This window comes from Carlito syrichta, unplaced genomic scaffold (assembly GCF_000164805.1).
Source record: "Carlito syrichta isolate Samal-C Ts95f unplaced genomic scaffold, Tarsius_syrichta-2.0.1 Scaffold307755, whole genome shotgun sequence".
Classification (NCBI taxonomy): Eukaryota; Metazoa; Chordata; class Mammalia; order Primates; family Tarsiidae; genus Carlito; species Carlito syrichta.
Window position 1 is genome coordinate 333,447 of NW_007251851.1, and position 14,345 is coordinate 347,791.

Genomic DNA, 14,345 nt, shown 5'->3' on the forward strand with positions numbered 1-14,345 from the left:
TGAGCAAGCACGATGTTCACTGGGAAAGAGGCTACCTGACATCTATAAACTAAATTATTCTGTCTACTGAATTAAGCCCCATCAGCATTAGGAGACTTCTGCTAAGCATTCACAGGGGACACATAGATTCTCATAATCAAGGACCATTTGACAAATCCATCCACGTAACTCTTTCTCAGTCTTCCCTTTTATACATCATCCTATGTAATTCCTTTTAAACCTCTGATCTTCAGATCTGATTAGGCACTAGTCAGGGATGGAGTAGATCTTGACCTTAAGTTCTCTCTGATAAGACAATAAGATGACTTAGAAGTCCTGCCCCAGGGATGGAGGAGGGTGAGGGAAGTAGATGTGGCTATAAAAGAGTGATGCAGGGCTACTGGGGTGATGGATATATTCCATATTTGGACTGTATTGGTGTCAATACCTGGCTGAAATATTGTTCTATAGTTTGGTAAGACGTTACCATTGGGGGAAACCGGGTAAAGAGTATGCAAGATCTCTCTGCACTATTTCTTATAACTGCATATGAACTTGCAATTGTCTCCAAATAAAAGATCTTAATTTTTAAAAAACCCAAACAAACATAAAGCAGGTCAGCCTCAAGGTGGATTATCCTCCTCTGCTGTTTTTCACAGACACTACTGACTAAGTTATGATACCATCACAGACTATAAGTGTTTCTAACCTTTCATTCAAAGTCACCAATAAACTATATTTAAAGATTTTAAGTTTTAAATTTTTTCATCTTTAGTCAACTGCTCATAGGAAACTCCTCATGAGGCCATAGGTATGGGTTGAGGTAGGTACTATCTCATGTAGCTTATACCTTTAGGAACTGTTCAAAGTGTTCCATTTGATGATGTACTTCTGGGCATACTTGACTCTCTTGGCAGATAGGATACCAGCCAGAGCATGATGGACAGTTTAGATTATGTGGTTATCTGATTAGATCATCTCCATCAGAGTCCGGAAACAAGTCGGGAAGAGTTGCCAAAAAAAAAAAAAAAAAGGAACGGTTGCTTCCCAACTGGATTGTGGCTTTTCTCACACGTCCTTGGTACCACCACTGTGATTCTCCCATTGGGGCTACTGAAATTTCTGGGCTGGGGAGACAGTTTACAGTTTCATCAGCTCCACTCTGATGGAAACTGACAACTTCAGCATCATAATTTTCAGGAATATGTTGGCAGATCTGAGAATCCTGGGTTTGAAAGATCTCTGGTGTCAATACTTATTGGGCCCAACGTATTGGTCATCAACGTGTGCTTATTATGACTTTAGGACTTTCCTACTCTATAACGTTGCTAAAAAATCATTTACTTTAGGCTAATGTGTGGCCTACTGACCAATTGAAATACTCAAGGAGAAGTTGACCATTTTTAAAACCTTGGAGAAGCTGCTTTCTGACTGAAGTTACTGGGAGAAGCAATGAAAGAAAAGAGGCCTTGCAGTTCTTCACCTCATCTACAAAAATATTTGCTCCGATTGGCCCTAGTAAACCTTTATTAGAAACTTTAGGTAACAGATTTACCCTGCCCTGGGAACAGTCCTCCCACATTTTTAAACATCGCTGACCTTTTCGTCTATGACATTGGCTTTTGAAGAGACAGGGTTGCTTTTTTTTATATCCCACCTTCTGGATTTGTTTGAGAATTTCCTCACAGTACTTTATGACTTGTTTTTTGTACCCCTTGACTTTCCTTGTAAATTGGAGACTAGAACTAAAAGCTTGGTTATGTTCAACTTGAACATTTTTGGCAAGAAATTTGTCATAGGTGATGCAATGTACTTCACTTCACACTGTATCACATACGGAGACACATAATGTCAGGTTGTCCCAGTACTGGTGATACTTAAGCACTCAGTTAAGATGGTGACCACCAGATGTCGCCATTGTAAAGCATGTTCTTCCTTCTGCAACTATCCAGTGACTTGTGGAACATTTGAAAAATATTCTTGTTGACCACTGTTCTTGTTTACACTTTAAAGTACCCTCCAATACGTCAATGAATTTGAGACCTTCTTTGTCATCTTGATGCAGTGTTCTGTAATTCATCTTTAAGTGGCTCAAACAAGTCAAGATCAAAAGACACAGCATTGTGCTAATCACCCGACATCGTAGTGCTCATATGTTCCATGGGGCTGAATCACCTTAGTTCCCATGAGAATTCACCACAATGGGCTAATCATTACTTTTCCCAGGAGGGAAAAAATAGCCTTTGGGAAATGAGGAGCAGAGAAATAATACTAAGTATAAGGACGAAAGGTGTTTTCTTTTTAAAAATTTTACATTTAAGCAGGTTCTACTTCTTGGAGGCAAAACATTTTCTAGATTTCTCCTACTATTCGTTATAAAGTTGCTGGTTTTTTTGTTTTTGTTTTTGTTTTGTTTTGTTTTTTGGAGGTGGAGTCTCACTCTGTTGCCCAGACTGGAGTGCAGTGGCTGCTCCCGACCACCGCAGCCTCGACCTGCTGGGCTCCAGCGATCCTTCCACCTCAGCCTTCCAAGTAGTTGGAACTACAGGCGCGCGCTATCACACCCGGCTAGTTTTTTGATTTATGGTAGAGATGTGGTCTTACCAAGTTGCCCAGGCGGGTCTCGAACCCACGGGCTCAGGCAATTCACTCACCTCAGCCTCCCAAGGCGCGGGATTACAGGCTGAACCACCAAGCCCAGCTTAAAGTTGCTGTTTAATCTCTCTGGAATGTAGCTCTCAATCTTTTTTAAAAATTTAAAAATTACAATTCACTTTTATTTTCATTTGTTCTGTATTATGTACTCTTTGTAAACATACCTACCAGACTGTGCCTAATACACACAGCAATCTAATACGTTTCTTTTCATTAGTGGTATTAACCTTAGAATCTAAAATTAGTTATAAACAACTACCTTACAGCTTAAACCTCATAAACCAGTATAATGAAAAGCAAGTCTCAGAGTTTTCTCCAGATATTTAATGCAAGATGCAATGTAGACATACTCCATGAAATGTGATTACCAGTAGGGGTGTTATAGCCTTAATGAATCAGACAAATAAAAGTATTTACTGTATTATGATACAATGAAAAGGTTATGATACAATGAAAAGGTTTATATAGATGTATTACTGTTCCTAATTGCTCTAATATAGACGGTTTGATGAATAAGTTTGTCTCTTGTTCTTTTTCTACTTTAGGGGATTATATACTTTAAATATAGATGAGACACAAAAATAATCTTCTGATTTAAAAACTCTAAGTATTATTTTACTACAGACCTTTTCTTCTTTCAGTTTAGATGGGAAGACCAAGCCTTTGGTATAAATAACTTATAGTCATGACTATCATTAGCCTATTTACATAATATGTATAGATAATGATATGGTATTACTATATTATTAGTATTCACTGTTGGTTGTGTAGTCTTTTGGAATGGGGGTGGATGGAGCCTCTTTACTCTCAACAAATGCTCTAGGCTGTTGGAGAAACACATTAGATTTAATACCCTGGTGGGTTTGTAGCTCTGAAAAAACTACTACTGGAGGTAGCTGTGATGGCTTTTAGGGTATCTCCTATCCTGAAAAATTGTCAGTGAGTGATTATTGATTTTGAACTGGCCACTGGTCTCAAGATTCACTTAGAAAGCTAGCACCCACCAGTGAGGACCAATAAGGTTAATTTTTTTGAAGTATTATTATGAGCTCATTTTTATGTGCTTCAATCTGTTACATTCTTTATTTCTTTTATTGCTTGGGTGTCCCATTTTAAGCCAAGGGGAACCCCTTCAAGTTGGTTCCTGAGTGCTTGTTGACAAGACCTCAGTGGTATTTATGGTTTTCTTGGTGTTTGGCACAAAGTGTCCTGGGATTATCCTAAATATACACTGCACTATAGATCAGCCATTTCTCCAAAGAATGACTTCTGGTAGTAAATTTATGTTCTTTTTATAGTCCACTCTCTTTATATTTCTATCACATTAGGATTATTAATAGTGGTCATTTAAATTTTCTGTAGTCTCATTTTTATCTGATAAATGGGGACATTTTCCTCATCAATTATATACTGTTCATTTTCTCCCATTGTTTTTCATTGGACTGTTAGTTTTATTTTGATGTCTTCCTGGTCCATGACAGAAAAGTCCAGCAGAGCCATACTAAAGTGAGGTATTTCTGGATTTTGCTGTTAATGAGTACCTCTGGGAGTCCTCAGAAGGGTATCAACAAGAATAGTGACCAATCCTGGGATCTGATCTGCCATATTCCGGGTTAGAAAATTTCATTATGAGTATGGTTTTTATTGATTTCCTTTTATTGTTCTAAGAGACCTTACTCAGATGAAAATAACTTTGGAAATTAAAAGAGTATGTGTAGCCAGGCTCGGTGGCTCAGCCTGTAATCCCGCGCCTTGGGAGGCTGAGGTGAGTGGATTGCCTGAGCCTGCAGGTTGGAGACCCCTGGGCAACTTGGCAAGACCTCATCTCTACAATTAAAAAAAAAAAAAAAAATTAGCCGGGCGTGGTAGCGCACGCCTGTAGTTCCAGCTACTTGGAAGGCTGAGGCGGAAGGATCGCCGGAGCCCAGCAGGTTGAGGCTGCGGTGGCCGGGAGTGTGCTACTGCACTCCAGTCTGGGCGACAGAGGGAGACTCCAACTCAAAAAAAAAAAAAAAAAAGAATATATGCAAGAAATGTTAAGGAAAAAAAAGATCAAATTGTTGCTTTTTCAGGAGAAAAACTAATTTTTTGAGAGGATGGGGTTATGCCAGAGACTTGAAGATAGTAGACACTTGATTGTGAAGACCATTCATCTTGCTGGAATTTAATTAAATTTTTAGGTCACTGAACAATTGTAAATGGGATTTTCCATTGAAGAAATTCATCTGATAGGTAAATAAAACTAGATGGTGAGATGCACTTGAGGGGTTGCATTAGGTCAAAGAATTAGTGAGTTGTCTCCCTACCAGTTCCTTTCAATGTTCCATGTAGGTCCTGTACCACCCTCTTCTAATTCGTCATCTGTTACCCTCTTTCAGGATCTTGAATCTCCAATGGAAATTCCATTTGATTAAAACCAAGTCCCAGCAGGTTCCCTCCCTAGCCACCTAAGAGTGAAAACTCCTGAGATAGTTATATAAAGCCTTTCTCGCCATCGCTAGGCTAATATACTTCTGCCAGCAGAGACCTGGATAAAAATCCAAGCTTGGAACTAGGAGAGTGGAAAAGAGGCAACACATACTAGTATTCCCTTATCTGAGCCCCCAGTTGCCAACGGTCCACTCCATTTGAAATCTGAAACTGTAATCCAGATAATCTGGGACTTTGGGAAAAAAAGAAGTAGACAGCAAATCAGTTATTGTAGGATAAAGAAGAGCAGTCCTACAAGAATGAGGAGGACCTTCAGCTTTCCAGGGAGCTACTTACAAGATTTGTTGAGGCTGGAGAAGGCTAGGAGGCTTATAAGATCCAGAAGTCCTCTTAGCTGGCAAAGGTGGATGGGAGAGAAAGCCAGGATGGGGCTCCTACCCCTGTTGATTCTGAGTTCACTGCTTGAGTGATCTGAATGTGGAGAAATATATTTGACCATAAGGGTCTTGGACTGGGATAGGGAGGGGCAACTTTGAGGCAAGTATGGTGGTGATGGCAGTTATTAGTGAGGGGGATCCACGGGGCAAAGTCGCCTGGACATCCACCCTCAAGTGGAGAATTTCTCTCTGGTGCCAACTTTAACCTGATAACCTTGCTTCTCATTCAGACGGAGGCTGGGGAGGTTAGAGGAGCTGCAGATGCTAGGAGTTTCTTTCCTATAGGCATCTCCTTCTGAACTACAGCCCATAGCTTGGCAGTGTGCCTGGCTCACTTGGCAGCTTCCCACCCAGGACAGGAACTGCAAGGTGCTGTGTACATAGCAGACTCTGCTTCGTTAGAAGATTGAGAAACTCCTGCCACCAGCCTTATGGTCCCCAGGGTTGGCCACTATTCCTGTTGACACCCTTCCTGAGGACTCCCAGGGATACTCACTAAAAGCAGAATCCAGGGATACCTCACTTTAGTATGGCTCAGCTGGATTTTCTTGTCATGGACCAGGAAGACATCAAAATAAAACTCACAGTCCAATGAAAAACACTAGGAGAAAAATGAACAGTATATAATTGATGAGAAAAGTGTTTCCATTTAACAAGACCAGGTTCTCAATACAAATGAAAAATAGACACAATTCACCAAAGAATTTTTCATATCCAAAGTAAAACTTTTTTTGCAGTTTATATACATAGATACTATAGAATGATCCTAACTTTTAAATATATGTCTGTAAAAAACATGCTTAGAAAAAGACCGACAGGATAATCACCCAATGGATACAAGATATATTTGAGGTGAGGGAGAGAGTATGGGTGCTTCCAGTTTTTTTCTTTGTTGTCTATAATGAACACATATTCCAATCTGAAAAATTCCAGTCCACACTACTTCTTGATTACCTAGCTATTCATGTAAAACAAATTACCTGAAGACTTTCTGGCTTTTAATATCTTAGCTTTTGTGGGTCAGAAGTTTGGGATCAGCTTAGCTGGGTAGTTCTGGTTTGGAGTCTCTCATGAGGTGGCAGTGAAGCCTGCGGTCATCTGAGGGCTTGACAGTGGATAAATATCTGCCTTCAAGGCTCATTCACATGACCAGCAAGTTGGTGCTGGCTGTTGGCAGAAAGCCTCGGTTCCTTGCCACATGGACCTCTCAGAGAGTGCTTGAATGGTCTCATGACATTGCAGATGACTTCAAGAGAGGGGAATATACAAGGGTAAGTGACGATCACTAACCTGAAGGTAGTCAACCTGTGTGGGGCCATCAACACAGGTTGACTATCATATTTTTAAAAGGTAATTCCTTCAATAAATGACTCTAGTATGGTGGCCAATAAGATAGATAAAGTTAAACTAACTAGGCAGAGAGAGATTCATTGCAATCTGATGAGGGAGAATAGAATCACATGCGTTCAAGTTGTAGCAATCTCTCTAGGTCAGTTTTCCCTAGGAACCAAATGGGTTCAAGTGGTAAGTCAGACCTGTGTGGCACTGGAAGAGTACAATTTTTAAATGTGGTTTACATTTTTAATGGAAATTAGTTAATTAAATTTGTAAATGGGCAAGTTATTTGAGGGAGTTAATTTGCTAATTAAAGAACCAGGGAAAGTGTTCTTATTCTACAAAAATCATTGAACTTATGAAGAAAAGAATATGATTTGTAAGTTAGAGCTTAAGGGATTTGGAAAAACTAGATATTATGATTTCCAATGTTAATATTTGAGTACTAGTGAAAACCAATATTTACAAGCACAAATGCTTCACTGAGGCCTCTAAATTAGTATCTCCATCCTTAGTGATGGACTAGAGCATCTCAAGCACTGGATTCAACTTAAAAAAATTTTTTTATGATGTTGAATTTGTTCATCTTTGTAAATGGCAGACTCTTATTTGAAAGTATATATACATTTAAGCATGTTTACATAAATGGTTCTGAATTATTTTACCGAAATTTAGTACCGTAAGCCTCCTACATCCAAACGTTCACATTATGCACTTTAATGATGCACATGTGCGTTTCTCAATATATTACTTCACTCCATCAGGAGTCAGTATAGCCTGTTAAATACATACACTACTGTACTGTATGTATAGCTGACTGTGTTAGTTGGGTACCTAGGCTAACTTTGTTGACTTAAAACAAACTGGACTTACAAACATACTCTCGGAATGGAACTCATTCATACGTTGGGGACTGCCTGTACTAGTTATATAATGTTTTCTTCTTTTGAGTATCAATATGCACTCACTTTTTGAAGACTATTTGTTTCAATTAATTATGTTTTAAAATATCTTTTGACGATGAAATTGTCCCATCTTGGTCAATGTGAACCCCTTTGCTTCTTTTAGGAAACACTTAAGAACCTAAGAAACGAACTTCATGTACTGATAATTAGATGCTCCAGGCTCACAAAATTCACCTGTTTCAAGCCAAAGACTCACCTACTTTCCAAGGATTCCTGCTTTCTTCTAGTGAAGGTTAGTGTTAGAGGCAAACATCAGGGTCATAGAGATATTCTTCAGATGGTTCTACATCATGTTAAGGTATTCCAATAACTACTGGACATTTAGTTGTTGTTTAAATGATTTTAAAATATGAGTTCAACTGCTCAAAAAAATCCAAGGAGACACAAACAAATGGAAAAATATTCCATGCTCATGGATAGGAAGAATCAACATTGTTAAAATGTCCATACTACCAAAGGCAATCTACAGATTCAATGCAATACCCATTAAGTTACCAACATCATTCTTCTCAGACCTGGAAATGACAATACAGAAATCATATGGAAATATAAATGACCACGAATAGCCAAAACAATCCTTAGCAAAAGAAACAAAGCAGGAGGCATCACACTTCCAGATTTCAAACTTTACTATAAGGCTACGGTAATCAAAACAACTTGGTATTGGTACAAGAATAGGCATATAGACCAAAAAATGGAACAGGATTGAGATTCCAGAAGCAGGGCCTCAATTTCCCAACCAGCTCATCTTTGACAAAGCCTCCAACAACAACCACTGGGGAGAGGAGAACCTATTTAGCAAATGGTGCTTGGAAAACTGGCTGATCACGTGCAGAAGATTGAAACAGGACTCCTACCTATCACCATACACAAAAATTAACTCTAAATGGATCAAAGATCGAAATGTAAAATCTCAAACTATAAGAATCTTAGAAAATGCAGGAGACACCCTTATGGAAATTGGAACTGGCAACCAATTCTTATTCAGAACCCTAAAAACCCATATCTTAAGAAATAAGACAGACAAGTGGGAACTCATCAAACTAACAAGTTTCTGCAAAGCAAAAGAAACTATCAAGAGAGGAGGGAGACATCCCACAGAATGGGAAAAAATATTTGCCAACTGTATATCTGACAAAGGTGTAACATCTAGGATCTACAAGGAACTCAAATGCGCCGAAAGGAAAAAACAAACAACCCCATTAAAAAGTGGGCAAAAGACATGAATAGACACTTCTCAAAAGAAGATATACAGGCAGCCAACAGACACATGAAAAAGTGTTCAGTCTCACTCATCATTGAGATACCTCTTAACCCTAGTAAGAATGGCCATCATTAATAAAACAAACAATAACAGATGCTGGCTCGGATGCGGAAAAAAAGGAACACTTCTACACTGCTGGTGGGAATGCAAACTAGTGCAACCTCTATGGAAGACAGTGTGGTGGTTTCTGAAAGAACTAGAAATTGACCTTCCATATGACGCAGGAATTCCTCTATTGGGAATATACCCAGAGGAACTCAAATCATTTTACAAAAAAAATACCTGCATACATACGTTTGTTACAGTTTTATTCACAATAGCAAAAACATGGAACCAACCATGTGGCCTACTGAAGCTGGACTGGATTAAAAAAATGTGGTACATATACACAATGGAATATTATGCTGCCATAAAGAAAAACAAACATGGACTTTGCAGCAACTTGGATGAATTTAGAGTCGATCATACTCAGTGATTTATCACAGAAACAAAGAACTGAGTACCACAAATTCTCACTCATAAGTGGACCTTGAACAATTATAATACTATAAGAAAGTGATTGGCAGTAGTGGGAAACTGTCAGGGGAGGGGAAGTGGGATTGGCAGTTGAGGGGAACATCTACGGGAGGGAGGGGCATACCTCATCAACAAGGGTACCTGCATAATCAATGTTTGTATACCTAACCCTGAATTGTACCCCACATCTTTATAATAAAAAATTAATTAATTAACTAAAAAAAATAAAATAAAATATGGGTTCATCAACTCCTGGGTCAACATGGAAATCAAATGATTCCTGAAAACAAATGAAAATGAAGAAACATCTTACCAAAATCTCTGGGATGCCATGAAATCAGTACTAAGAGGGGAATTCATATCTCTATGAACACACATGAAGAAAATGGAAAGATCACAAGTTAACAGCCTAACAAATCACCTAAGGAAGCTGGAAAAGCAAGACCACCAAACTTCAGCAGAATAATCCAGACCACCAAAATAAAAGACCAAATTTTGGACATAGAAGACAAAAAGATAATACAAAAAAATCAACAAAACAAGTTGGTTCTTTGAAAGGATAAACAAGATTGATGGACTCCTAGCTAAGCTGACCAAGAAAAAGAGAGAAGACCAGACTCGATGGCTCAGCCTATAATCTTAGCACATTGGAAGGCTGAGAAGAGTGGACTGCCTGAGCCTGTGGGTTCAAGACCAGCCTGGGCAATTTGACGAGACCTCGTCTCTATAATAAACCAAAAATCAGCTGGGTGTGATAGCGCGTGCCTGTATTTCTGGCTACTTGGAAGGTTGAGGCAGAAGGCTCGCCGGAGCCCAGTAGGTCGACACTGGGGTGGCCGTGAGTGTGCCACTGCACTCCAGCCTGGGTGACAGAGTGAGACACCAATGCCAAAAAAAAGAGAGACAGAGAGAGAAAGCCCAAATAAACACAATCAGAAATGCAAAAGATGAAGTCACAACTAACCCTGAAGAAATACAAAAAATTATCAGAGATTACTTGTACACTTGGGGACTGCCTGTACTAGTTATGGAAAAGTATGGAAACAAACTTGAACACCTAAATGAAATGAAGGACTTTCTGACATCACACAAACTCCCCAGGTTGAAACAAGAAGAAATTGAGACCCTAAATAGACCAATAACAACCCAGGAATTTGACTTTGTCATAAGAAAACTACCTACAAAAAAAAAGAAAAAAAAAAAAAAGCCCTGGACCAGATGACTTTCCAGCAGAATTCTACAAACATACAACAGGGAGCTGATACCAATCATACTGAAAGTATTCCAGGTAATTGAGAAAGATGGGACTCTTCCCATATCATTTTATGAAGCAAACATCACACTGATATCCAAACCAGGTAAAAATTCAACAAAGAAAGAGAACTACAGGCCAATATCCTTGATGAACATAGATGCAAAAATTCTCAAGAAAATTCTAGCAAACCGTATCCAACAACACATCTCAAAAATCATCCACCATGACTAAGTAGGCTTCATCCCTGGGATGCAGGGCTAGTTCAGTATCTGCAAGATCATAAGCATAGTTAAATACATCAACAGATGTAAAAGCAAAAACCACATGATAATATCATTAGACGCAGAAAACGGTTTTGATAAAATCCAGCACCCCTTCTTGATCAAAACCCTCGAACATCTAGGTATAGATGGAAAATACCTCAAAATAGTAAGAGCTATTCATAAAAACTCATAGTCAACATACTGCTAAATACTGCTAAAAAGACAGAAATTTGAATAATTTCCCCTGAAAACTAGAACAAGACAAGGATACCCACTCTCAACCCACCTGTGGAGGGTTCCAATATAGTATTGGAAGTCCTAGCTAGAGCAATCAGACAAGAGAAGGAAATCAGGGGTATTCAAATAGAAAAAGAGAAAGTTAAGTTATCCTTCTTTGCAAACGAAATGATTCTATACCTCGAACACCCAAGAGAAACTGTCAAAAACCTCCTTGCTCTGATAAAGAACTTTGGCAAAGTCTCAGGGTATAAAATAAATGTGCAAAAGATACTCTCATTCCTATATGTAAACAAACAGAAACCCAAATAAAAAGCACAATCCCATTCACAATAGCCACAAAGAAAATGAAATACCTTGGCATCTTCCTAACCAGAGAAGTGAAGACCTTTACAACAAAAACTACAAAACACTACTCAAAGAAATCAAACAAACAAAAGGAAAAATATTCCATGCTCATGGATTGGAAGAATCAACATTGTTAAGATGTCCTTCCTATCCAAGGCAATCTATAGATTTAACGCAATACCCATTAAATTACCAGGAGCATTCTTCTCAGACCTGGAAAACAACAATACAGGAATTCATATGGAAGCATAAATGACCACAAATAGCCAAAACAATCCTCAACCAAAAAAACCCCAAAACGCAAAAAACAAAAACAAAGCAGGAAGTATCACATTCCCAGACTTTAAGCTTTATTATAAAGCTACAATAATTAAAACAGCCTGGTATTGGTGCAAGAACAAGCATATAGACTAATGGAACTGAATTGAGATTCCGGAAGCAAAACCTCAATTTCTTAACCAACTCATCTTCAACAAAGTCTCCACCATCAACCACTAGGGAGAGGAGAACCTATTCAGTAAATGGTGCTGGGAAATCTGACTGACCACATGCAGAAGATAAAAGCAAGAGCCCTATGTATCACCATAGACAAAAATCAAATCTAACTGAATCAAAGATCTAAATATAAAACCTATGAGAACTTTAGAAAATGCAGGAGACACCCTCATGGAAATTGAAACTGGCAACCAAATCTTGATCAAAATCCCAAGTGCTCATGCCATAAAAGATAGACAAGTGGGACCTCATCAGACTGGCAAGTTTCTGCAAAGCCAAAGAAACCATCAAGAGAGCAGGGAGACAGTTCATAGAATGGGAAAAAATATTTGCCAAATGTATATCCGAAAAAGGCCTCAAATCTAGGATCTACAAGGAACTCAAATGTGCTGAAAAGAAAGGGGAAAAAAAAGCCCCATTATAAAGTGGGCAAAAGACATGAATAGACACTTCTCAAAAGAAGACCTAAGAGCGGCCAACAGATACATGAAAAAATGCTCAACCTCACTAGTCATCAAAGAAATGCAAATTAAAACCACACTGAGATACCACTTAACTCCAGTCAGGACGGCCATCATTAATAATTCAAAAAACAACAGATGCTGGAGAGGAAGGGGGGGAACAGCTTTATACATTGGTGGGAGTGTAAACAACCTCTGTGGAAAACAGTTTGGCGATTCCTAAAAGATCTAACAGTCAAACCTTCCACACGACCCCACAATCCTTCTACTGGGAATACATCAAGAGGAACTCAAATCTCTCTATAAAAAAGATACCTGCACAAGCATGTTTATTGCAGCGTTGTTCACAATACCAAAAACATGGACCCAACTGTGTTGCCCATCGAAAGAGGACTGGCTAAAAAAAATGTGGTACATATACACAATGGACTATTATACAGTCATGAATAAGGACAAAATTATGAACTTCGCAGCAACTTGATGGACTTAGAGTCTATAACACTGAGTGATCTATCACAGAAACACAGAACTTTAGTATCATATGTTCTCACTCATAAGTGGACCTTGAACAATTATCATCAAACTATAGGAAAGGGATCGGCAGTAGTGGGAAACTGCCAGGGGCGGCAGGGGGCAGGATTGGCAGTAGTGGGAAACTGGCAGGGGAGGGGGGCATACCTCATCAACAAGGGTGCCTGCATAATGAACATTTGTATACCCAACACTGTATTGTATCCCACATCTTTAAAAAACAAAAAACAAAAAATAGCAAAGTAAAAAAAGTAAGGCAAAATAAGTGGTAAGTTGGAATAGATCAAAACAAGAATTTATGTACATGAAAACATGACAATTTAATTTAAAAAATATGGGTTCATGTTGACATCATCAATTTAGTACTAACATAATTTTATATTGCTTGAGTTTAAGTTCTCATTTAAACTATATTTTTTTCCATTTTAAAAATTTGATAAACCTTGCAATTATTTTTTTAACTGAAAATCTTGATTTTATTGCACATAATTGTTTTTTAATTACCTATCAACAACAACAACAAGACTATGAGCCAGTTATGCCATCTCTAAAAGCCTGCCTCCAGTTTTCCAGTTTCCTTACTATGGAAGAAAGACAAAGTTATAGTTGGACAAGTTATTGTCATCAGATTCCTGTTACATGTAGTCAAGTCCAATTTTTTTTTTTTTTTACTCACTCTGTCACCCAGGCTGGTGGTGCTCATGGCCACTACAGCCTCGGCCTGCTGGGCTCAGGCGATCCTTCCACCTCAGCTGTCCAAGTAGCTGGAACTACAAGCATGTGCCACCACACCAGCTAATTTTTTAAAAAATTTATTTATTGTAGAGACGATGTCTCGCCAAGTTGCCCAGGCTGGTCTTGAACCCATGGGCTCAGGCAATCCTCTTGCATCCGCCTCCCAAAGTGCTGGGATACAGGCATAAGCCACTGCATCTGGCCTGCCAAGCCCAATTCTTATGGACACAGTAAAGTTAGTAAATACAAAATCAGTGTAAACAACAATTATCTCTGTCCCTAGTTGCAAGGTGTATTAGTTTTTATAACAATACCGTTTACAATCAAAACAGAAGAAAAAGATAAAATATAATAAATCGAATGAAAGATGTTCAAGAATTGTGTAACTATCCTAGAGAAAAGTCTCTCACTTGTATACATGTTCACATGCTAAACATGT